The 26,807-nt window shown below is 40.8% G+C and overlaps 1 protein-coding gene across 3 annotated transcripts in view; it reads left to right on the top strand.

Moving 5' to 3' along the window:
- The window catches only part of PAK5 (p21 (RAC1) activated kinase 5), a 320,036-nt gene that overhangs the window by 88,170 nt on the left and 205,059 nt on the right, over positions 1-26,807 (top strand). For 2 of the 3 annotated variants that reach the window (XM_049869542.1, XM_049869540.1), the window contains exon 2: positions 26,461-26,571. The exons of the other annotated variant lie outside the window; for it this stretch is intronic. The gene's annotated coding sequence lies outside the window, so the exon portion shown is untranslated. The remainder of the gene's footprint in view (positions 1-26,460; positions 26,572-26,807) is intronic. 3 annotated transcript variants of the gene reach the window in all.

Raw genomic sequence — 26,807 nt, 5'->3', positions numbered from 1 at the left:
CTGGATTCATTGAAAGCCATCATTTTTGCAGTAAATGAGCCTCACATGGCTGTAACACTCCAGCTGCTGCAGCTACTCAGTAAAGCCGCACAGAAAGGGCATCCAGACTGTTCAATTTAATTCCAAATATTTAAACACCTTTCAGTACAAGCCATGGGAAAAATGAGGGCAGGGGGACACCTCCCAGTAGGAGAGCATCTTATCACAGTGTGAAGCTGTGTAGTTATTGAGAAAGAGCCTGAGGCTTCTTGACATGACTGGAATTTCTAGCTAAGGTCTAGATCAAATCTCTCATTGTCTTAAGTGACTCCATCTCAGATTTCTAAATGCAGCTTCTATCACATAATACAGCTTGTCACCTCTGCAAAATTTCCCACTATACACTTTAACTTAGAAAATAAGCAGTTCTCCAGGAAAATGGGGTTAAAACTAGCCTATGCTAAAGGGAGATAAGCTTCAGTTTGTACAGGTGTTAAACACGTGACTTTAGCCAACTAAACCAATTCTAAGAAGACACCACCCTTAAGCCCCTTCAACCACGCTTGTAATTTTCCAAGCCTTTGTTCTAACTAACATAGTTTTCTGTATCAAAGCCCTTTTCCTTTCCCTTAAACATTAGAATAATACTTAGCATTTTCTCTTATAATCATCCTATTCCTTCAACAAGCTCTTCGCTTTTGGATTTCAGCAGAACTCACCACCATTACGCTAAAGTAACTCAATTTAACACAAACTGTAGATTTCTAGAAGCCAGGAAACATGTGATTTTAGTCATCAGCTAAATCCTGTACCTGTAACTTTGTAAACGTTAACCAAAAAAAAAAAATGTTTTCGTTGTATCCTTTTGTTTACGTTTTTTTCCTTCATAAGCTTCGTATCACTACAGCCCCCTGAAACACTGTTCATATTACTATGGTGCTGTGTTTTCCATTTCGCAAAACACTTTTTCACCATAATAAAACTCTCTATTTTTAAACAGACTTGTGGTTTTTCCACTACAACACTACCTAAAAGTTTTTATTTTACCAAATGTCTCAAAATCAGACATTGAATAGAGAATCAAGTGGTTGTACATAACTTTAGCCATAGAATCTGAAAAAGTCTCCTGGGATCTTATATGAGCCTCTTCTCAACGGTTCAGTGTTCCCCATCACCAGGCAACATTCTCCCCCATCTCCAGGGTGTCATTCCCCAGCTGCGTTTGAACAAATATTGTAACCACGCTGCTTGTGGGCTTAACAAAAGACCTTCGTGTAGAGCCAGGGGTGCCTCCTTTCTGTTCCTTTTTCTGTATGAAATCATGTTATAATTACACAAGGTGTAGCCTTGCTTACTTTGGACATGTCATCAAGAAAGACCAGTCTCTAGAAAAGGATATCATGCTGGGTAGAGGACCAGTGAAACTGAAGAAACCCCTCAATGAGATAGATTGACACAATACCCTCAACAATGAACTCAAACATACCAATGATGATAAAGATGGGGCAGGACCAGGCAATGTTTCATTCTGTTAGACATAAAGTTGCCATGAATCAGAGCCAACTTGACAGCAACTAACAATTGCATTGTGCAGAACAAGGCAACTCAAAGTGTGGTCTGCCTTCCAGCAGCATCCCCAATACCTGGGAGCTTGTTAGAAATGCTAATTCACTGGACCCACATACTACATCAGAATCGGTGGCGGTGGGACCCAGGAATCTGTGTTTTAAGACAGGAAAGTGTGCAGTCTAAGAACCTTAGATTTCCAGAAGGTGTGAGGCACAATCACTAAGAGAGCTGAGCATTTCTCAGAAGATAATCATGGTAATCTGTTCACTCTGCCAAATGAAAGTCGCTTCCCAAAATGCAAATGGATGAATTCTTATCTCTAAGATGTGATAATAGGCTCTTACAAACATAAATGTGCTACAGAGTAATTTCCTTAAAACTTGGTGCTATTATCAGATGTTTAGCAGTAAAAAGAGGTAGTAAAATACTGGTAGTCAACTTCCGACTTTCGTACAACCTGAACACCCTTAAAGCCTATCAGGAAAAAAACAGATTCAGTGTTTGGCCCCCAGGATCTCAGGACAGGCTGCGATTCTCCCCTGCACAGGCGCCTCAGCCAGTTCTTGGGCGGCTGCTGGCGGAGGGTGGGCCTCTGTGACATAGTGAACCCAGACTCAGCCTGCAGCAGCGAGCAGAGAGCCCACATGCACCCACCTCCCTCAGAGCTCGGAAGGGGCTAGCCCCACTTTTTCTGTACCCCAAGCACCCCCTCACTGCTCTGCATGGTGGGCCTGTAAGTGGTAGCAGCAGGTGACCAGGACATGGGTGCCGCGCTCTACATGTTCTCCAAGTACAACCAACCGGTCAGTGTGCCATGCAGGGCACAAGGCTTGGACTCTGAGGCACTCCCTTACCCAGCCCTGCCCACTCCATCCTGCCATGCTGTCCGTACTGTGCAGCCAGGGACCATCACGGCACCTCTCTGGGCTTCTCTTTCCCCTACTTTACCCCTGTGAGATTTCACTATTGCAGCAGTTCTCAGCCTTCTGGTGGCAGGAAGGAGAGGGGCAGTCTTAGATTCCTGACCTCTGTATGTCCATATGGTTTCCAGGGGCTCCCTCTTAGCACATCTTGAGCAGCACTTTCTCTCTTGCACCCCAAGGCAGGGACCTCACAGGTGATGTGTGGGGTTGACAGGTCTGGTCAGGAGGTGATGGGGAAATGATCCGTCTGGCCCCAGCACCATCCTACCCACCCCTCAGCCCTCCCTGCCTCAGGTGATTTTTTAGTTCAGAATTTACAATAAAGTATCTAATTGGTCTCAAAGATTTTACAGGACAGAATCCTCTGAGTATCTTAGGTAACCTTCACCCTATAGGTATCTCTTCATCTGTGGAGAAGGTACATGCAATAGTTCGTAATAACAAATGGGTGCTCCTTGGCCACACACATCAAAACATTGTTATTATTACTGTATTACTATGTTAAAGATGCTTTAGTGTATCTAGAAGTGTTTCTTTAATGTTTTTATGCATAGAAATGTACACTATATACTAAGACAAACGTTTGACTAACTGATGTAGATACAAAAGGTACCAAACTGTTCTGACTTGTGTACAAATTAAAGACCTAAAGACAGACTTAGGAACGGAACTCATTCCTATTGCAGGGGCTACCTGTAAAGAGGCAAAGCTGGATTTTGCAGCATTTTGTACAACTCCCATATCCTTTAGGTTATTTTTATTTTTTATTTTTTGTGACTTTTCTGCATTACCTTCAGGACAGAGTGTTAAGTGAAATCTTGCCCGTTTGAATTTTTTTTTCCTGTAAAGGATGCTTGCTTGGGTTCTCATTAGGAGTCCTTAGGAGCTAAACGAAGATTACATTAGGAAGTCCTCAAGGGCTGTGTTGTGGTTAGCGTTAGCAGGGGCGCAGCCTCTTTGGGAAGGGAGGCCTAGAACTAAATTCAGTGAGTTCTGGACCCTGAACCCCAGAACTTGTTTTTGTGTTGATAAATGCTTTGCTGACCTTTTTTTTTTTTTTTTCATTAGAGGAGGCTTCCAGGCAAAAGATGAAGTGGACAGTTCATCAGTTCATGGCCAGAAGAGCCTGTGGACTGGGGCATTTTTTGACCTTGATGGAGGCAGGGGTTTCTGCTGAACTGGTAGAAGAGTTTTGATTTCAGTAAGCTGCTGTGTTCGTATTAAAGCAAAAACCAGCTGCTGTTGAGTCAGTTGAGGCTCACGGCGACCCCATGAGCGTCAGAATAGAACCATGCTCCACGGGATTTTCAGTGGCTGATTTTTCAGGTGTAAATCATCAGGCCCTTTTGCCAAGGCATCTCTGGGTAGGCTTCGGTCTTCAACCTTTCAGTTAGCAGCTGAGCGTTTTAACCATTTGCACCACGACTCCAGATCATATTAACCAGTTGACATCAAGTCAGTTCTGACTCATGGTACCGCCCTGTGTTCTCAGTGTAGGACTGTGCTCCATAGGGTTTTCAACGGTTGTAATCTTTCAGAAGTAGATCACCACGCTTTTCTTCCCACACACCTCTGGGTGGATTCGAACTGCCAGCCCTTCAGTTGGTAGCAGAGTGCTTGACCACTTGCACCAGTGGTATACTGGTAAATGTTTAACAGCCTCCTCTCCGAAGATAAAAAGCCCTGTGCTGTAGCATTGGCTGATTTCCATGATGCAAGTACCCACCGCGACCAATTTCAAGCTACTAACTTGATGTCATTGTAGTAGAGCTGGAGAAAGAGCACATAATCAATTGTCGCTATCCTGTGCCAGCTGGCTTCAGCATACCACTGCCTTAAGTACTTCATTCTCAGCATTCTTGTGAGGTTAAACAAGATAGGAATTGAGTTAGCCCATGGTTGACCTGGATGGGAAGGAGGAATCACTGTTTATGCACAGGTTGGCACTGGGGGAGGGAGACAGATCTATTGGTCTTTTGTAGATGAGAAGATATTCATGTGTTTGACCTCCTCCCTGCCCTGCTAATGTTCTGGCCCCCTGTGCTGAGAAACTATGAAATGCTGGAGTCTCTGTTGTCATTAGTAGCATGACGAGTTGACCACATGCACAGGCTGAGAAGGATATCCACACCTGGGATTTTCTGATAAATGATTTAGCACCACTCTTACTTCCAGCTAAGGCTGCCCCAAGAACAACAGACGTGCACGTATTTCTTGGTTGCCCTATAAAGCTGTTGCATACATTTGCTCTTTTTGAAGCATATAAAAGAGCCTGCAATCCAAATAAGGCTATAAAGTCGCATAACTTGTGAAGTGAACTCCTTCTGCTCAAAGAATTCTGTTGTTTCTATACCAAGAGCAGCAAGCATCCACATTCACTTCTGTCTGTACCTAAACTCAATGTTTGATCCTTCTTGTCACCTTCATCCTAGAGCTGAAAACACTTGATGATGGGTTACACCCTATGAAATAATAAAGAGTGGGCGCATTTTATCCAGGGAGCTGATTTTATTATTACTGCCAACACACTCGCAGAGAAGTTGAAAGGAATTTAAGTTAAAGTTTAAAAATAGACCAGCATGACAGAGATCAGTAGGACCGGGGATAAGAATGCTCTTGGAAGATCTGGCATGTGAAAAGCCTGTTTTTACAGTGTATTCATTAATTTACATCGATCTTTAAATCAGGCCATTTTATAAAGGGAAAATGATGAAACATCCAGTTTAAGGATTAAATCTGTGTTGAGGTTTGACAGAATCTTCCATGGAATCACAGAATCTCTGAATTCTAATGTCTCCTTTTAAAAAGTCAGAGATTCCCAGAGTCAAAGAAGATAGCAGAACTACAAGCTCTTCTTAAAGACTGGATGTGGTAGCTTCCAATCATATATCTAGGGGGGAAAAAACTGTGTTATATTTCATAACATTTAACTTTTCTATTTTCTTTTTATATTCATGTGGTATAGCCCCAAAATTGAATTTTATTTTAATCTATCTGGATAACGCTGGATAATAGGTCTGAAAGTCATGAAGGATATCACTACACCTTAGCAGATTAAAAGGTATGGAGTGTGTCTAGCAGGTGGTTTGGGTTTTTGTTATTGTTGTTTTTCATATTGTCTTGGTATGTGTCCTCCCAGAAGCAGACCCTGAGTGAGGGTACTAATGCAAGTATAACAGTTTCTTGGCGGAAGTGATTCCAAGAAATGGTTGGGAGAGGGGAAGTAAGACAGGAAAGGGAAATAATTCAGTGAAGAACAGGTTTTCAAGTTTCATTATGGGCAACTGAAGCACAATCCTGCTGGGGAACTCAAGGAGCTATTTATATTGTAGAACATGTCTGAATCATCCCAACTGAAAGGCAAAAAAACTGGTGTATTTATCTACCAACTCACTTCCTGCCATTGGTCAAAGGATACTTCTAGAGCCATTCACTATTTGACATTATTGACTTGCCTCAAACGTGGGCTAAGGGTGTTCTGATAGCCTGATGAAAACTCTTTTTGCGGGAAGTTACAGGTGTTGACAGTATGGAGCCTTCACTATGTACAGGTAGTGTATTCCTTAGTGTGGAGCTGTTCAAAAAAAACTTGATGAGAGCCATTAATATGAACCACACAAGTAATTTTAAATTTTCTAGCAGACATGTTAAAAAGTAAAAAGACACTGGTGAAATTAATTTTAATAATATATTTACTTAACCCAATACGTCTAAAATATTATAATTTCAACATGTAAACAATGTATCTTCATTATCTAGTGCTGCTACAACAGAAATACCACAAGTGGATGGATTTAACAAATAGAAATTTATTCTATCACAGTTTGGGAGGCTAGAAGTCCAAATTGAGGATGCCAGCTCCAGGCGAAGACTTCTCTCCCTTGGCTCTGGGGGAAGGTCCTTGTCATCAATCTTCCCTTAGTCTAGGAGCTTCTCAGTGCAGGAACCCTGAGTCCAAAAGATGTGCTTTGCTCCCAGTGCTTCTTTCTTGGTGGTTTGAGGTCACTTTCCTCTCTGCTAGATTCTCTTTTATATCTCAGAAGAGATTGACTCAACATACAGCCTAATCCTGTAAATTGAGTCCTGCCTCATTAACATAACTGCCTCTAATTCTGCCTCATTAACATCATAGAGGTAGGATTTACAACACATGAGAAAATAGTATCGGCTCACAAGATGGTGGACAACCACACAATACTGGGAACCATAGCCTAGCTAAGTTGAGACACATTTTTGAAGAATACAATTCGATCTATAACACAATATAAAATTATTAAGGAGACATTTCAGATTTTTTTTTATACTGTATCTTTGAAATTTGGTATGCATTTTACATTTACAGCATATCTCAGTTCAAACTAGCCACCTTTCAAGTGCTCAATAACCATGTGGGGCTAGTGGCTTCTGTATTAGACAGCATAGGTCTAGGAGAATATACTTGTGTTGACTCACTAGTTAAAGGATGTGGGGCATGGGTCATAGTTTCTCTCTGAGTAACCCTGAAAGCCAGTTCCACCAGTATACCAGAAAATCGAGAACATAGATTCAATTTCTGGTCCAGCTGATCTCCTATTTTCTCTGCTAGATGAGGTCCCTCTGATTTTTTTAAGATACAAGATCAGAGAAATGTTATCTTCTGCTTAATCGACAGAATTATTTGGATTATCAATATTTTGAAAGCCTTGATACTATGAATGTCTCTTCAAATGCGTTGCTGTTATTTTTGTTAGTATACCAATTGTGGGTTCTACTAGTAAAAATATGTTTTTGTTGTTGTTGTTAGTTGCCATCGAGTGAGTCAGCTCTGACTCATGGCAACCCTATGTACAACAGAGCAAAATGTTGCCCAGTCCTGCACCATCTTCGTGATGATTGCTATGTTTGAGCCCGTTGTTGTGGCCACTGTGTATTCTGAATGGCTTCCAACCTAGGGGGCTCATCTTCAAGCGCCATACCAGACAATATTCTGTTGTGATCCACAGGCCTTTCTTCCTAGTCTGTCTTAGTCTGGAAGCTGTACTGAAACCTGTCCATCACCCATCTGTCAGTTTTTCATATGGTGGCTTCTGTATTGATATTATGCTGGAAGCTATGCTACCTGTAATTTAAATGCCAGTAGGGTCACCTATGGTGGACAGTAAAAATTAGGTTTCATTTTTCCTATTTTCCTTTCTCCCTCTTCCCACCAAATATTGAATGGACATCTTCTGTTAGCCAAGCATATTTATATACCCTGTGGCCCCTCAATTAACAAGACAAAGGGCTGTCTTCATGAAGTTTGCATTTAGGTAATCAGACCACCATACAAATACGTAGTATAATAAGAAGTACCATGAGGAAAAGGTCCTTAGCAAATGGTTTTTACAGTGGGTTAGTAGGCTTAATCAAAGGCCATATGTAAAAATAAGTTAAAAAAAAAAAAAAATTAGATAGTGGTTATTTGCTTTAAAAAAGGATTTTTCACTTTTCAGAACTTTTTACCTCAGGGTTCCTTTAATTAGGGAACCTTGATTTAGAGTCATTCATTGAATTAATTTACAGGGAAATTTTCAGGAACTCACGTATATTGTGAAAGGAGCTGCACGGAGTCTGGCCAGGAGAGTGTTTACACTGCTGTATCTTGCCTGCCAGGGCACCTCATTTATGGGCAATTTAAGCATCACGCTTCCCCCTTGGGCTGTCAGCTGAATGGCTGGATCACTGCTGGTGCCATCTTTTTGCCATGACTTTATAAACCTTTGAAAAGTTGCTACCCGCAGGACAGGTCAAAGACTACATTTCCTTGCCTCCAGTTGAACCCTTTGAGGTGTTTATTGGTGTTGCTAACGTGAACAAGGCTGTGATCTCTCTATTAATTAAGGTTGTTATATTCATTGGGTGAAATGTGAAAGTGTTTAATTATTGAAAGACTTGATGTTTTCAAAGCATAATTGACTTTTGAGGCTTGAGACACTAAAGAAAAAATGTTAATTCGAAGCCACAGTACTTGCGATGGTTTTGCTGCAGCCGATCGCACATGCAGGGTATTTCTGGAGTGATAATATCTTATGCTGGGGAGATTCTTTCCATAGGATTTAGCTGGCTGAGTATAATAGAGTGTTTTATTACATAATAATTGCCTTTAATGGGTGTGGGTATTTCATTTAGTTATTGGGATCGTACTAATGTAACTGTAATTGAAAAGATTACATTTTCTTTTTAAATATCTTTGTTAATACATCACATTGGGTCAGTTAATGCAGTATTTAAGATCATATGTTTTGTTTTCACAAATTTGATTTTCTGGAATATATTGCTTTCTGAAACTTTTTTTTGCCATTTCTCCACAGATAAAGGGGGTTACTGAATTCCTTTCTATGTTTCTTAACTTCCTACTATTTCAGTGGTTGTGAGCAAAATAGAACCTGTCTTAAGCTACATCAAGCAAAAAGAAACTGGAACGATAGTAGGACTAAGAATTGATATGAGTCTTGGGCATCAGGCTTTGCAAACAGCAGCTGCCAAGGGTGCTCTAGGAGTATCTTAAGTTGGGGTTCTTGAGTGGGGATCCTTGTACAAGTGATTTGTTAAGGAAATGGTCTCTGGAGAAAGTTGTAAGGGAATGAGGGAAACAGGAAAAGGCAAAGGAAGGGATTGAGCAAAATAAAAAATAAGGTTTCAGATGAAGTCTAGCCTCAGCCTGATCCTGTAGGGAGCTCTGGAGGTTGCATAACATCAGAGAATTCTCCCACTTTGAGGCACACAGGCCAGCCTTTTGTGCCCCTATGTCAGTCATTCATTGGCTGTGGGCTGCCCCTGGGTAAAGCATAACCTCCTAGGCACTGGTGTACTGGTAAAGTGGCTCCCTTGTGTGTATGTGGGGGAATATCCTGATTTGTAGCATTTGCCAATTCCCACTGTGTAAATACTCCCACCATGGCCTATGTCAAGCTACTGACACAGAGCTACTGTATGCAGAGTTGAGAAGAGACATAGATAATGAGCTCTTGTGAGACACAGCCAGTGATGTCGATCCAGCATATCACTGCTCCCAGGCATCTCCTGAGGACGTGGCCTCCTGTCTGCTGACAGCAGTGTCTTTGAAGAAAGGGACAACTGTGAGCTTTTAGAAGCTGGCACAGCAGCCTGATATGGGTGCATCCCATCAAGAGGACCTGGGTGGAGCATCACTACCATTCACTAGAAACAGATTTGGCATCAGGGAACATGGAGAGCATCCCACAGCAGGAAGAGGAGGGTCAGCAGGCAGGCTCCCACTGCTGCTGCCTCCTCGGTGGTTCCAAACTAACTGCCCTTGACTCACTCATTCAAAACTCAAAGTCATGAAAGTTGGCCTTGCCTAAGACACATGCCCACCTTCCGTACCAAAAAGTATGAGGAAGGATTTGCTTCACTGTGCTTCAGTAGTAGGAGGCAGGTATTATCTCCCAATAAGGCCATGCAAAATTGGGAGAATGCTGATTCCTCAAAAGGAAACTGGGAAACTTTCATAACAGGAAGTGGAGTCTAGATAGCAACAGTGGCAAATATTCACTGTACATATGGGGCAGAGATTGGCAGTATTGGAACAGACGAAACCAACATTGAATACTTTTAACTTACATGGCAATACTTTTTTCCAACAACCTTTTTAGTCACTCTGTATAATGTGGCAGAAAGTGTTAACTGCCTTCCCACTAGTCTTCCTCCTTTCTGACAGAACCCCGTTGCTACTAAAGAAGCTAAAAATGCCCAATATTGACTTTCCCAGCATCCTTTGCAGCTAGGACATATGACACAATCCAACCCATGGGTCCTCAGGAGAAGTCTTTTGGGAGATTAGTTTTCTGGGAAATATTTACCACCCTTATAAAGCAGAAAGACGTGCGTAAAACTCCCACACCTTTTCTTTCTGCTATAAATGATGTCGTGTCAGAACACGATGCTTAGAGCTATGGTAGTCATCTTGTGATAATGAGAGGAAAGCCAAGAAAATCACAGAGAAACTGATTGTAGCTCTGACATCGTGCTATTAAATTAGCTAACTCCGAGGCCACATTTATTTTGGTGTTGCTGTTACATGAGCTCTTAAAAATTCCTAATGTTTATTCCACTTTTATATGGGAATCCAGTTATTTGATATACTTATTTTATGTCATTAAATTTTTACAATATCCTGTCAGGGATATATCCTTATCTTCATTTCACACATAGGCAAAATCATTAAGTGTCTTGACTGAGGTATGACACAAGTTCCAATTTAGGTCTGTCTGACTCCTGTGTCTGAGATCTTTCTCTATACCAGGTTACTTTCTTAAATTTTAATCACACTTCCCAATTACTATGTCCCACATAATTCTGTCAGTTCTTTTTCCTGTTTTGTCCCCATTGATATCCTCATTGCTTACTACAGTACGACCTGAGTTATTCAGAAATCAGCCTTGTAGAACAGGTTGAAGTTGAGGATCACCTCTCTTTAGCAAGAAAATCATCTCTGACAATAAAGAAACAACCCGTGAATATCATATTCCAGCAGAAGCTCTCCAAAAAAGAGCGTGAGTGGCCACTTCCAACACAGGCTAAGGTGAGCTGTGGTACAGGCAGGAGAAAGGCTAACTGATAGAGGAGAGTTTCAGGTTCTAGTTTGGAGAGGTCTTCACTGCTTAGCACTTGTCCAAATCCATGAAGAAATGGCTAAAATGAGAAAGTACTGGTACTTGGTGGGAAAACTCTCACTTATATAGCCAACCCATTGGCATCTAGTTGATTCACTCCAGAATGACAAATGACTCAATAACGCCAGCAATCTAAACCTTTCTTGTACCTAAACACCAATTCCGTAAATGCTGCCTCCTCTTCTTTGATTTTCGCTCTTGATTTTGTCTTTTTTGCAGAAGAATTTCCCTTCCCTTCTCTGTGGTGATCCAGGGTGTGTCGGTGGGAATGAGAGCAGTAGTTACTCCCCCTGAGTACACACCCAAATGTGGTATTAAAAACAAAACAAAAAAAATAGATAACATATTAATGATATGAGAGTTCTAATATGAAAATGAAACAAAAAATTAGAGAAGGCGTTGTCAAGCTTGGATTGAAACATCTGTGGTGAGAGCTTGAGTCACAGGAGAAGGTATTAAAAGGATGATGTGATATGTGCTCCCTAATGATAATCAAGGAGTCCCTGGGTGGTGCAAACTGTTAAGTGACTACTAGCCAAAAGGTTGGCAGTATGAACCCACTCAGAGACACCTCAGTAGACAGGCCTGGTGATCTGCTTCTGAAAGGTCACAGCCTTGAAAACCCTATGGAGCTGTTCTACTCTGTACACACGGGGTCAGCATGAGCTGGGATTGAGTCAACAGCAATTAACAAAAACAATGGCAATGATGCTGATGCTCTGTACCCCCTCTCACCCTCTACCCTATGGTTAAAAAATGGCTCCTTCTTTTTCATCACAACCACTCTTTCTACCTTTCTTCATGAAAGTAGATAAGAGTATAACTTTTCCTTAATTCCTTTTTTCCTCATTTGAGCTGAAGCTACATTGGGAATTAATCTGAGAGAATATTGAGACAGAGACTTACCTTTGGCATCTGCCTTGGTGGCTTTATGTTGTGTCCCATATAAATTATTGATGGATGGAAAAGATAAAAGACTTTGAGCTTAACTATGTTCCTGGTATTATGCTTGGTGTAACTTGCCAAACGGGAACCCAAAAAAACATAGGGTCCTCCCTTTGTAGCTTGTACAGCGTCAGAGTTGGGATATTCATCAAAGGTTCTTTTCTCTTTATTCTCTTTTTGTAGATGAGTAAACTGATACAGAGAATGAAGTGACCTGATGAAGGTCACGCTATGGCCCAAGTGCTTCTCTGCAGTACTCTTTCTTCTGCCACAGCCTATAGATTAGCGCCTATTTGGAACCGTATTTTCAATAGGCCTTGGCAAAATATGGAAAATATAGTCTGTTCCTCATTTGTTTTTAACTTAGGTGCCCTTTATGGAGCATCACTTTTTATGGGTTGATGGGTCTAGTAAACCAAAACCAAACCCTTTGCCGTTGAGTCAATTCCAACTCATGGCTACCCCGTGTGTTAGAGTATAGAACCAAGCTCCACAGGGTTTTCTTGATTGTAATGTTTATGGAAGCAGATCACCTGGACTTTCTTCCATAGTACAGCTGGGTGGGTTTGAACTGCCAACATTTCAGTTAGTAATAGAGTGCAAACCATTTGTGCCACCCAGGGACCTATGGGACTAGTAGAGGCATTTATATGTAAGTATGAATGTGTGTGTATGTATGTATGGGAAAGAGAGAGAGAAGGTAATACCCTTAGTTGGTAAAATAAGAAGTGGATAACTCTATGTTAATTGATACCTAGAGTTAGAACCAAAAATACTCCTCTGCAAAACTTTTAAGTATGTAAACTCTTGCACTCTTACTTGGCATTCTTAGTTAATGTGAAACTTAAAGAACAAGAACTTATCATTAAGTATGCCATAGAGCTTAATGTCGATCCAGGCTCAAATGACACATTAGAGTGCATGCTCAAATAACATGGCCTGGCTCTAATTATAATAAATGTTACTTTCCTTAGGGCTGCCCAGAGAATAACAAAACAAATGTAAACTTTCTAGAGTAGGGTCTTGGCACTTTTATAAAATATTTAATGTAAACATCATACATGATTCTTCCTTTTGGCTTTGTATCAGTAGGTTTTTGCTGTGTAACACACTACCCCAAAATTTAGTGGCTTAAAACAACAAGCATTTATTTAGCTTACTGCCCTGCAGATTGGTTGGGCAGTTATACTGATCTAGGCTAGGTTTGGTTGTTCTCAGCTGGTTTGCTCATGTGTCTAAGGTCGGCTGGCAGATCAGCCAGCGGGTGGCTGCTCTAGAACGGCCTCTGCTGGGATGGCTGGAATGATTGGGGTCTGTTTCCCTCTCATATTCCAGTACACTAGTCTGGGTTTGTTCTCATGGTGGTGGCAGGTTTCCAAGAGAGCAGAAGCTACCAGGCATCTTGAAACCTAGCCTCAGAACTGACACAATCTTGCTTCAACCTCTTTCATTTGGCTAGAGCTATCGTGCGTCCAAGCCTAGATTCAAGGGGTGGAGAAGCAATTCCTCCTCTTAATGGGAGGAGCTGCAAAGTCGTATTGCAAAGGGTTTGAGTATAGGAAGGGAGGGAGAATTATGACCATTTACACAATCTGCCCCACCCTGATTCCCCATCTTGAATCAGTTAGTGATTCTTGTCTGTCCTATCTCTAAAATAATTTTGAAATTTGTCTACTTCTTGCCATTTCCCTGTCACCACCACTGTTGTAAGCTACTTTTCTCTCTCACCTGGGTGAACAGAATAACTTCCTAACTTGTCTCCCTACTTCCACTCTTGGACATCTCTAATCCAGTCTCCACACAGAAGACCTGGTGCTCCTTTGAAAATATAAATCAACTCTTGCCTCTCATTCTTACCCTTAGAATAAATCTATACTCCTTTCTATGGCTTAAGAGGTCTCACCGTGATCTGACTCCTGCCCAGTTCCAGCCTCACCAGCCTCCTTTGAAGTCCTGGAATGTACCAAGCCCGTCCTGTCTCAGGGAATATGTACTTGCTTGGCCTCCCCCTGGCATGTTCCTTCTCCAACTTGTCATATGATTGATTCCCTGTCATACAGTCATATATCCTTAAAGGGTCCTCCCTTAACTGCCTGAAATGCCAAGTGACTCCCTTCAATACTTTCTATCATATCACTTTGTATATTTCATTTTGTCCGTTAATTTACATTCTTATTGCCTATCCCTTCCAGTAGAATATGTGCTTCATGAAGTTGAAAGTACTATCTGATTATGTACATCATTGCACACAGTAGATGCTTGATAAATGTTTATTGATCTCCTACGGAGCAGACTCCCTACACAAAATTTTTACTAAATAACAAAGCAGAAATCCTTGTAAGTTTTCCTTTTACAATGTATCTTTTTGCTTTCTATATTTTCATAACAGTATACCCAGTTGTACACCAGAAATACTATCATGACAAATGTTCTTATATGATGGACGTTTAAATGTGAAGGTTCAAGAAATTAAACGTGCATGCATCTGATGCTGTGTGTATGGGGATGACACATACAAAAGAAATGTATTAATATATTAATTAATATACTGCAAGGAAACATTTTCAGAAAGGGGTCTTTACCAGATAAAAGCCTCAGTGTTCAAACCTCATTTTCCAAATGGAGAAGAGAGCTCTCTGAAATTGAATTTTATTCATGCTTCAGAGAGAAATGAAATCTCTCCATCATGGAAAAATGGGTATCAGGTGCTTTTGATTTCCTCTTATCAGCTGCTAATCTGAAGAGATGAGGAAAAAAAGAAACTCGCTAATGAAGAAACCAGCCGTTTCATAGGCAGTTGTATTATAGGGAGCTTTGTAATTGTTAATTAGATGATGGCCTTGGGAAATACATTGGGAGAGGGAGAAATGGTGGAGGAAGTTGAATATTGCAAAGCCTTTCCCTGGGAGGGTAACATCCAAACATGTTTATGCTAAAATGTTATGAGCCGTAAGAACTACATTTTGAACAAGAGACATCTGGTGTTTGGAACATGCTAGAGGACCTGTTTACTTAGAGGTCCTCAATACATTAGTAATGATTTGTTATCTATACTTTGGTAATGATTCAGATAGTCTTTTAGCATGAAGAGTTTGAAAACACATCCAACTGTACATTTGTAAATAGGGGGGAGGGGAAAATACCTACAATCCCTTTTCTAGCTGGGAGGCACCTTCCTTTAAGAGTTTGTAGAAGCCAAAAAAGCTAGACACTCAATTTCCCAGCTTCATTTGCTTCTAGGCCACAGGCATGTAGCATGGGCCTCTACAATCAGATAAAACTACCCAAGACTACAATGCAAAGAAGAGGAGAGGGAGAGAATCCATTTGATGGCAGAAGTGGTGGCACTTAGGGCCATGGGGCCAGTAGGAACTTGTAGTGACCATTGCTGATGGTGGTGGCAGTGCAAGTTGGGGTGGTCTGCGACAGCACTTGTGGGCCTTACTGGGCAGGTGCTGGAGGGGAATCCTACTCATGGTCCACGTACTGCTTAGCCTCCTTCGTTCCTCTCTGGATCTTCAGGCTTCCCTGAAATACTGTGAGCTACTGTTATCCTTTCAATAAATTCCCTTCAGCTTTAATTAAAGTGGGGCCCTTTTGGTCCCTCACATGTAAAAACCATGACTAACGCACTCCAATAGAAAATGCTAACCATGTAATGGGTAGTTATATTTAATCAGATATATACTGTCTTATATTATTATGTTGCTCAGTGCCACACAAATACTGAGACATTTATTTGGGAGGATTTCAAAGTTTTGTCTCATTCATTTCCCCGTTCATCTTTTATCAATAAAAAAAAAAAAAATCATAACCATAATTTTAAAACTAGAACATCCTGGTTCAATGTTATGCCATAGTCTTTGTGTTTAAAAATATGTCACTTCTTTTTTCTTAAAACAGAGTCTCATTGAACAAAGTTAGTCTGTTTAATGATATTCTGATCATACTCATTGTATGTGTTAGGAGGATAAGGGAGGCAAGCATTGGCTGCCGCCACCAAGAGAGGAATTTCCTTTCTGGTAGAAAGTTTGTGCAGTAGTTGATAAAGGTTGATGTGCTGTAGAGTTGAAGATCGGTGACTCGTAGCTGACCAAACATTTGTTTATTTAAAATATTTTGTCAGATACTTGCTAAATGCTAGGAACTATAAAGCACTAGGAAGTCGGAGCTCAATGGTGCTTCTTGGGTAATTGCTCTTTATGAAATACATCTCTCAAAGAGCTTAGAGTCTAGGGTAGTGGTACCATACCCAAATGTGGTCTGGAGACCTGTGCTGTCTGCAAACTGGTACTGGTCAGCAGTGAGGTAACCCTTTGGTTACTCTGGACCTCAGAGGCATAAAAATGGCTGGCATACCACTAACCCAATAGTAACTTAAGGGCTCAGCTGCTAACCAAAAGATTGGCAGTTCGAATCCACAAGCCGCTCCTTGGAAACCCTCTGGGGCAGTTCTACTCCATGCTATAGGGTTGCTATGAGTCAGAATTGACTCAACGGCAAAGGGTTTTGGTCGGTTGGACCTGAGAGTAAGGCATTATTCTGGTTCTAATGCATTTATCACCAAGTTAGGTCCCTTTTGAAATGCATGAAGCTCAGCAGACTGGAGTTGGAGCCTTATTATTGTGTGGGTTGAGCATTCTATTAGGTGATGATTCCTGAATGTTAATTTTATAAACCGTTGCCTTTTTTCTTTTTCCTTTATTTCTGTGAGATAAAGCTTGCAAGCATAATTATGGCGTCCTGTATGATAGTTAGGGAGCCCTGATGGGTTTGCTTTGGTTTTTCTGTGTCGTATTTGGAAAACCAGAGTTCCCTGTGTAACCTAATGGAAAGGCACATACAATAAATTACTTGTCTAGCTCTCGTTGGTATACTGTCATACCACAGATAGGTGGTACCACAGTGCTACTCCCCTCATTGGTGACTAGTATTACCAGATCATATTTCTCAAAATCCATATTACCAACCAAAAGTTTAAACATATTCAATTAGTAAGCATGTGTCATGGATTGAATTGTGTCCTCCAAAAATGTGTGTATCAATTTGGCTAGGCCATGATTCACAGTATTGTGTGATTGTCTACCATTTTGTCATCTGATATGATTTTCCTATGGGTTGTAAATCCTACCTCTATGATGTTAATTAGGTGTGATAGACTACAGTTATGTTGATGAGGCAGGGCTCAATCTACAAGATTAGGTTGTGTCATAAATCAATCTCTTGTGAGATATAAAAGAGAGAAGTGAGCAGAGAATCAGGGGGACCTCATACCACCAAGAAAGCAGTGCCGGGAGCAGATCGTGTCCTTTGGACCTGGGGTTCCTATGCAGAGAAGCTCCTAGTCCAGGGGAAGATTGATGACAAGGACCCTCCCCCAGAGCCAACAGAGAAAGCCTTCCCCTGGAGCCGACGCCCTGAATTTGGACTTCTGGCCTATTACTATAACAGAATAAACTTCTGTTTGTAAAAGCGATCCACTTGTGGTATTTTTGTTAAAGCACCACTAGATGACTAAGACGGCATGAATTCCAATACTGAAAACACATGCTATCAAAAAAAATAAAGAAAAAGTGTAGTAATGGAAGAGATAAGAAGCTTATGCCAGAATGTAACTCATTCAGAAACTGTTTAGTCCAGTTGGTGTTGCTCCTGTATAAGACTTTCTTAATGAAGGAAATGGTGACTTGATTTACATTCTTGTGCAGGTTCTCCAGGTTCCTTATCCTGTCACTGATCATAACAGATAGTTTGTGTGCTGGCTATTTTAATAGCAGCAATTTTAAAAACCAAAAAAAAAAAACAACCAATTGCTGTCCAGTTGGATTCTGACTCATGGAGAACCTACATGAGTCAGCGTGGAACTGCTTTATAGGGTTTTCAGTGGTTGACTTTTCAGAAGTAGATCTCCAGGCCTTACTTCCAAGGTGCCTCTGGGTGAACCTGAACCTCCTGCCTTTCAATTAGCAGCCGAGCATGTTAACTATTTGCACCACTCAGGGACTCCAGCTGTAATTTAGTGGATAATTAATATTGCAAAAGGCGGGAAATAATAGGCTATCACATTGATCTATGGAACAGCAAAACATGACCTCACATTAACATTCATTTCAAAACAAACATTTAAATTCATTTTAGTTTAATTGTAGAATGCCCATTTATTCTCACCTTCTTTCCATAAACGGACCCTGAATAGTTGCAATGTGTAAGACACTGTCGCGATTTTGTCAGGTTTACAGAAACATCTAAGATAATCACAGTCATCAAGATTTTTCAACCTGGTAAGTAAAAAAAGATAAAAACAATTGTATACATTCGAATACTAGATACGGTGAATGCTGAGGGGTGTTTTTAATAAAAGTTATAACCCATCAGAAAATTCTATGTATGTGGAGGGTCACCGAAAAAGAGGAAGACCCTCAACGAGATGGATTGACACAGTGGTGGCAACATTGGGCTCAAACTTAGCAAAAATTGTGAGGATGGCACAGAACCTTTTGTTCTGTTGTACATAGGGTTGCTATGGGTTGGAACTGACTTGACGACACCTAACAAGAACAACAGTATTTTAAATGAATATTGAATAAGTGGAGGCTTTCATTTTTTTTCTCAATGTTATGTGTGTGTGTATGAGTTGGTAGCTCTCAATAGAGCTTTAAAAGTCGTTTGTCTTAGGAAGAGTTAAGGAGCATTTGTAGATATAGATAATAATGATAATTATTATGTTATTATTACTATCGTAATAGTAATAATAACAATCATAATGATTCTTTTAAATGAAGTAAAACAGCTTTTCTCATCCTCAACAAAGGGATTGTTTCCTAATTGTTTACTCATCATTTATCCAAATAAAGCACAGACCTAAAAGCTATAAATGTTGGAGACCCTGAGTGGTACAAATGGTTAAGAGCTCAATTACTAGCCAAAAGGTTGGCTTTTGGAACCCATCCAGAGGCACATCGGGAGACAGGCCTGGGAATCTGCTTCCGAAAGGTCACAGCCTTGAAAAACCCTGTGGAGCCGTTCTACTGTGAGATACACAGGGTCACCATGAGTCAGAATTGACTTGACACCAACTAAAAGTTATAAGTGTTGATCACAGTAAATTTAAAATAGCAGCAACCAAAAACTAACCTGTGAAAATGGAAGACACAAGAGAGGTTATCCTTATAAGATATTGGCACAAGGGAACTTCTGAGTTGCTGAGAATGCTCTAGACCTGCACTGTCCAATATGGCATCCACTAGCCACTGTGGCTAATTAAGTGTAAACCAAACCAAAACCAAACCCAGTGCCGTCGAGTGGATTCCGACTCATAAAGACCCTATAGGACAGAGTAGAACTGCCCCGTAGCGTTTCCAAGGAGCGCCTGGCGGATTCCAACTGCAGACCCTTTGGTTAGCAGCCATAGCACTTAACCACGCCACCAGGGTTTCCAATTAAGTGTAAATTAACTAAAAATAAATAAAATTTTAATCCATGAGTTACACTAGCCACATTTGAAGTTCTCAGTAAGTACATGTGGCTAAGGACTACCATATTGGACAGCACGTAATTATATTCTATTTTGTTATGGAACTTTTTTATCATTGCAGAAAGTTCTCTTGAAGAGTGCTGCGCTAGATTTTGGTCTGGGTTGTCGTCACTCGGGGTGTACAGATATCTACATATCCTTTGAGCTCTACGCTTAAGATTTGTACGCTTTACCTTAGTAAGTTATATGTCAATTTGAAAAGTATATAAAGAACAAAAATAGAAATTTGGCACTGTTGAAGGTTCTTCTCTGGTTCAGCTCAAGAAGTGTCTGTGCCATTTCTGAACACATAACTGGGTAAGGATTTAGGTAATGTGGAGAAGATGCATTCCCAAGACTTGCACTACCATGACAGAGGTGTCCTTCATGGAGAGAGGGCTCCTTAAGTGCAGGGGTCAAGATGTGTGTTTGAGGGGGCAGGGAGAGGCTGTGCCTACCTTAGGTTCATCAACCAAAAGGGACATACCCGGACAAGTTCCTCCTGTAAACACCAAATCGAAGAGACTTCCCAGTCTTTGGAAAACCTCTACCAGAAAAGGAAGGCCCTGTTCTCTACACAAGATATCAAAATATTTTTGGAAACACTTTTTATTAATACTAGGCTCACTCTGAATCATTTTTAACAACTTAATTCTGATCGATGCCCATCTTTATCACCGATTTCTAGGGAAAAAAAATCTGGGGCAACAACTAGGGAAAAACCAACATATTTTATTAAACTAGATTCACAGTTTCCTTTTATTTTTGGTTAACATTGACATTTACCCCTTCTTTTTTCTTTTCTCATTTTTCTTTTCTGATTTTGAGGATTTCAGCAGAGTTAATTCACTCTTCTGTTCTTCATTCACTTAAGACCTTATTACACAAAATGGGGTCGGTGAGCCAGCAGCATTTGTATAACCAGGAAGCTTGTTAAAATACAGATTCTCAGGCCTCATACCAGACCTACTGAACCAGAACCTGCATTTCAACGGGATCCCCAGGTGTTTCATGTACGTAGTACACTTAGGGAAGCACTGGCAGAGGAGTCTAAAATTAATGGGAGAAAGGAATAAAGAGAACCTGGAAGACTGCATAACTAAGCTAATAAATTAGGTTAATCATTTTGTAACCTATTAGCTAAGCTGAGTTACAGATATTAAATTGGTCATATATTGTTTGCTAAATTTAACAGCTTTCAAAAATGGTTTTCTTCTCTTGGGACTAGGTGTCTCTCAAAGAAACTGAGTCACCAAGGTCACAGTTCATCTTCTTATAACAAGTATGTGATATGTGAAATGTGCTTTATACATTAAACTTGCAAATTGCTTTTGATATAGTGTCACTCAGAACAAAAAAATGACATATAAAAAGATAAATGGACCATTTTAAGCCTTTGACTAAATGATGGCAATTTAATAAGAAATAACTTGGTACTCACAGCTTTCAATTAATCTCTGAAATTAAAAGAAGGAAAAGAATGGATAACCCCAAATGTCAGATAATTAACATTACTTAGAGTTAGCTTGGAAACCCTGGTGGCGTAGTGGTTAAGTGCTACGGCTGCTAACCAAGAGGTCAGCAGTTCGAATCCACCAGGTACTCCTTGGAAACTCTATGGTGCAGTTCTACTCTGTCCTTTAGGGTCGCTATGAGTCAGAATCAACTCGACGGCAGTGGGTTTTTTTTTTTTTTTTAGTGAGGTTACATTGTCTGGCTCTTACATTAGGAGCATAGGCCAGTTTTGCCAGCTGAGTGAGCTCTTAGGCATAAGTTACTTGCTCTAGAAGAAGCCATATTTTTTTTTTTTTTTTTTGGATTCTTTGTTTCTTTTCAATGAACTAATGTTTTAAGGCATTGACTTTGTTTCTTGTGGCTGCCATGACAAATTATCACAAGCTTGGTGGCTTAAAACAACAGAACTCTGTCTCTCAATTCTGGAGTCCAGGAGCCCCAAATCAGTTTACCTGGCCTGCAATCAAGGTATGGGCAGGGCCATGCTCCCTCTGGAGGCTCTGGGGGAGAATCCTTTCCTTGTCTCTAGCAGCATCTGTTGGCTTCTGGCATTGCTTGGTTTGTGGCTACATACTGTAATCTTCAAGGCCAGCATCTTCAAATATCTCTTGTTCCTATCTTTACATTGCCTTCTTCTCTGTGAGTGATTTCCTCTGTCTGGGCACACAACAACAACAACAATCCTCTTCTAAGGATACTTGTGATTGCGTTCAAGGACCATCTGGAAAACCCAGGATGATCCCCCATCCTAAGATCCTTAATTTAATCGTATCTGCAAAGTCTTTGTCATGTAAGATAACATTTACAGGTTCTAGGGATTTTTTTTAGGGATTAGGAAGTCGGTATCTTTTGGTGGGACTATGGTTCAGGCTACCGTAGACTTCAAGGAATTAAGATATTTCCTTTTCAAATGTCATTTATTCTTTGAAAATAGATATTGTATCTAGTCTATTGTTGTACCACAAAATATCGTGGGTCTTAACCAACATCAACCATTACTCATAATCAGTGATGGACACAAGCAAAACTTAAGCCCATTCTCAGCAATCCAACATCTGTCTCTGCAGGGACCTTCTGATGGAGCTTCCCAAAGTCTGTCTTTTTGCAGTGGAATGCATTTTGGTTTAGAAGCAACCAACAAGCACTGCCTAAAAGTGTGAGACAAGTTAATTCAGGTGAAGCCACTTAGACTTAGGGCTTCTCTGTTCTATACTTCATTAGTCACTCAGGTAGGGAACCTGACTGATGTCCATTCTCTAGCCATCTGCTCCCCATAAATCCATAAATTGCAGGTCAATTACAAGAAGCAATCAAGGCAGACCAGGATGATCCTACTAAAACCATTCTTGGATAAGAACTTCTGTGTTGTCTTCCAGCTAGTAAATCCCAACAGAGTGTTTACAAGGAGGCCTAGTCTTGTTAAGGTCAGTGCTTCCTTGGAACATCCCCAAGGAGGGAGGGAGCAAGTGACAGACCCTTTGTTAATTTCCTTTCTTCTACACATGAATTTTGTTTTTAGACAGATTTAGAGAATGTTCATTATGATTATAACTAGATATTGATAGCACTTTTGAAACCTTACCATTTAGAGAAGACCAAATACGTAAATAAATCCAAAAAATAAAATCATTTTCTTAGGTCCTAAAATGACTCTGTGTGTGTGTGTGTGTGTGTGTGTGTGTGTGTTTTCTACAAAAGGGGTATAAGAGAAATGGTAGAAATGAAAGAGAACTATGGCACAGCAAGAGTGCTGGGCATAATGTCTGCTGTTTGAACAGAATTTGGTGTATTTGCTAATACTGAAGATGCCCCAGGGACTTCAGCCGGAGAATGATCAGCAGTGTGTGTAATTTATTTATGGGACATTTGGATGCCTTTATTGCACACAATTAAAACCTACTTTCATCTGACGAATGGGAGAATGATGGGTAGAATAATGGGATTCCTATTTTTATTTATGGCCAGATCTGCCTTAGTTTTACTGTTAACCTCTGTTATGAGCACTGTAGTAAAAGTAAGATGATTCTCCTTCACTTGGCTTTTGCATGGAGGAATCGCTGCATACTTGGCACCTGATATTGAAAATGCCATCTGTCTTTTGGTTTCCTTGCTGTGAACAGATTCCCAGTAACATGTAGGTGTGTGGGACAGACATCCCTTTTAGAATCTTTTCTAAGAAGGTCAACTCTGTGTGACATCTGAATGCCCTAGGGCTAGTGAGGGTTGGATAACACATTGCTTTATTTCACTCTTCTTGCTCTGTGTCTTAAGAAGACCTGCTCATCTTAGGACCACTGCTGGCCTCCAAACTCCCTTTATGTCTCTCTTTATTCTTTTCCAGGTGGGATTTAAAGTAAGGACAAAAGGGCAGGATCCCTGAGGAGCTATTTCTAATGTTGACCTGACATTTTTCAAAGTACAGCAAGTCTGACTTATAGACAACTGGTTACAGGTTACAAATGTCCGACTTACAGACAACTCATACTTGCCCTTTAATGTTATGTAAATATGCCCTCACTTTGAAACAATTGAGCCAACCTCTACTCAAAACAAATTCTTCATCACAATCAGTGGCTGTAACTCATGGTGTCACCCCCCCATGCTAATTACCACAATATTGTAGCTACAACACCAGAAAATTCAACAAACTCAGTGACTGTAAAAACACTGGCAGCAACGAAAGCAACAACACGTACTTGTAGCGTGCCAATGAAACCACTTTATTCGAAGTGTCATTGTAATTGGGTAATAATGACAGCTCCGACAAGAGTGCGTTACCCGTTGCCGTCAAGTCGATTCCGACTCATAGCGATCCTATAGGACAGAGTAGAACTGCCCCATACGGTTTCCAAGGAGCGCCTGGTGGTTTCGAACTGCCGACCTTTTGGTTAGCAGCCGTAGCTCTTAACCAGTACGCCATCAGGGTTCCCAAGAGTGCATTAGAAGATTCAAAATGTAAATTCACATGGAGTTTTAGCCTTGTTAGGTATATTGATATTTGTAACTGGGCTTATGAAAAACGTTTTTGTTGTTACAACTACAGGAATATTTTTATAAAAAATAGGTTTGTGCTGAAACACTGCACAAAAATTTTATAACAATCATTTAGGTGTCACCCCCTCTGACAGTGTCACCTGGTGCAGTCCAACACTGTCCCCCACCTCCCCACCTCATCCCCCCCACCTTCTGCTGCACCCCACTAGTGATGCCACTGATCACCACCGTCTTCACTTCCTGCACGTGCAGCTTTTAAATCATTGACAAAGCTTGGAGACTTTCCTTGCACTAATGTAAGGCTAAATAAGAACCATCTGCACCTCTTCCAGCTTACCTACGAATTCAACTTAATGACACACGTAGGAACTGATCTCATTCGTAACCCAGGAACTGCCTGTATTGGTTTCAGAAAAGGAAAGAGGCAGGATTTCTTCTCTGCTGGCCCTATCACTCCCTTAAAAAGGACCTTTGTCCTTAGCAACTGTCCTCGTGATAGAGCCTGACATTTTGTAAATTTCCTTAGGGTTTTTAAAAGCAATTTTATAGATGTTACCACATTTTCTCCTTGGGATAACCCTCTGAAGTAGTCAGGGAACATATGAATCGTCAATTTATAGATGAGAAAATTGAGGCTAAGAGAGGTTAAGTGACTTGCCCACAGGCCTATCATTCTTAATCAACAGTGTGGGTCAGAACTCATCCTTCCAGGCTCTTAATCCAAAGCTCTTATTGCTAACCATGATAAACTGAAAAACACCAAACCGTTGCTAGAAAAATACTCAAAATTCCCTTAGGGACCTGAAGGGGAATGTTACTGAGTGAGGTTGGCTGGGGTGAGAGAAAGAGCAGTGGGTTCAAGGGTGATGTAAAGGAGTGTGGACAATTCTTTAAGAGTCTCTGTCTTGTCATTATTTCCTTTCATTCCTTCCTTCCTCCCTCCCACCCTTCTTTTCTTCCTTCTTTTCCTTCCTTCCTTTCTTACTTCCTTCTTTATTTTCTGTCAGCAAATCTGGAGTCTCATGGGGCCTCATAGAGCCGTAAATTTGCCACTCCTGTCCTTCAATTTTGCAGACAATTTAAAAGGTACAGTATGCAAAACTTGTAAACAAATAATTGTCTAGCAATTGTTGTTAGCTGCTCTCAAGTTAGCCATAGCAACTCCATGCACAGAAGAACAAAATGCTGCTTGCTACTGTTCCATTTCCATGATCGGTTGCCAGTCAGATTATTGTGATCCATAGGATTTTCATGGGCTCGTTTACAGAAGTAGATCTCCAGGCCTTTCTTCCTAATTTGTCTTAGTCTGGAAGCTTTGCTGAAACTAGTTTATTAGCATCATAGCAACCTGCAAGGCTTCACTGACGAATGGTCAGGGATGAAATGCGATAGCTGGGAATCGAACCTGTGTCTCTCGCATGGAAGATGAGTATTCTACCACCGAACCACCTCTGCCCCCATGGTATAGCAATGTTGTGTGCTGTCGAGTTGATTTTGACTCATAAACCAAAAAAAAAAAAAAAACCCTATAAAGCAGAGTAGAACTGCCCTGTACGGTTTCCTAGGCTGTAATCTTTATGGAGCAGTTATTTAGGTCTTTTCTTCCACAGACCTGCTGGCAGATTCAAACTGTCAACTTTTCAGGTAGCAGCCGAGCACTTAACTAATTGTGCTACCAGGGTTCCTTGTCTAGCAGTAAATCAGAAACCAAACCCATTGCTATTGAGTTGATTCTGATTCATAGAGACCCTATACTGTAGAACTTACATAATCAGGCTTAACAGGAGGCCAGATTGGTGGTAGTGCTTGGCAGTGTAATTTGTGACAGATATGTCCAAGGTGATAGAGAAAAGATTTTGACCATGTGCTGGTCCAGTTGCAGAAGGCTGAAGCTGTATGGAACTTTAGGGACCATCTAGTTAAAACTTTTCATTTTCAAGCATCTCAGCATGGTGCTGTATCTGTTATCTACTGCCACAATAATGCTGCATAGCAATGCATGATAATGCTGCCCAACAGTGAACCACAAAACCTCAGTGGCATATTGCAATAAATGTTTATTGCTCATGGTTCTTTTTTTTATCATAATATTTGCCTATATTATTTATGTGCTTTAGGTGAAAGTTTACAGTGTTAGTTTCTCATTTAAAAAATTATACACAAATCATTTTGTGATATAGGTTGCAATCCCCTCAATGTGTCAGCACTCTCCCCTTTCCACCCTGGGTTCCCCATGTCTATTCATCCAGTTTCCTATCCCTTCCTGCCTTCTTATCTTTGTTTGGGGGCAGGTGTTGCCCATTTGGCCTTCTATACTTGATTGAACTGAGAAGCACATTCCTCACGTTTGTTATTGTTTGTTTTGTAGGCCTGTCTAATCTTCAGCTTCAAGGTGGACTTCAGAAGTGGCTTCAGTTCTGAGTTAGCAGGGTATCCGGGGGCCATAATCTCAGGGGTTCCTCCCGTCTCTGTCAGACAAGTAAGTCTGGTCTTTTTTTATGAATTTGAATTTTGTTCTACATTTTTCTCCTGCTTTTTCAGAGACCCCTATTGTGATCCCAATCAGAGTGGTCTGTGGTGGTAGCCAGGCACCATCTAAGTCTTCTGGGCTCAGGCTGGTGGAGGCTGTAGTTCATGTGGCCCATTAGTCCTATGGACTAACATTTTCTTTGTGTCTTTGGTTTTCTTCAGTCTCTTTTGCTCCAGAAGAGATGG

The sequence above is a fragment of the Elephas maximus genome, chromosome 25 (genome assembly GCF_024166365.1).
Source record: "Elephas maximus indicus isolate mEleMax1 chromosome 25, mEleMax1 primary haplotype, whole genome shotgun sequence".
Lineage (NCBI taxonomy): Eukaryota > Metazoa > Chordata > Mammalia > Proboscidea > Elephantidae > Elephas > Elephas maximus.
The sequence above is the reverse complement of the archived record's forward strand: the minus strand, read 5'-3'. Positions and strand labels throughout refer to the sequence as shown.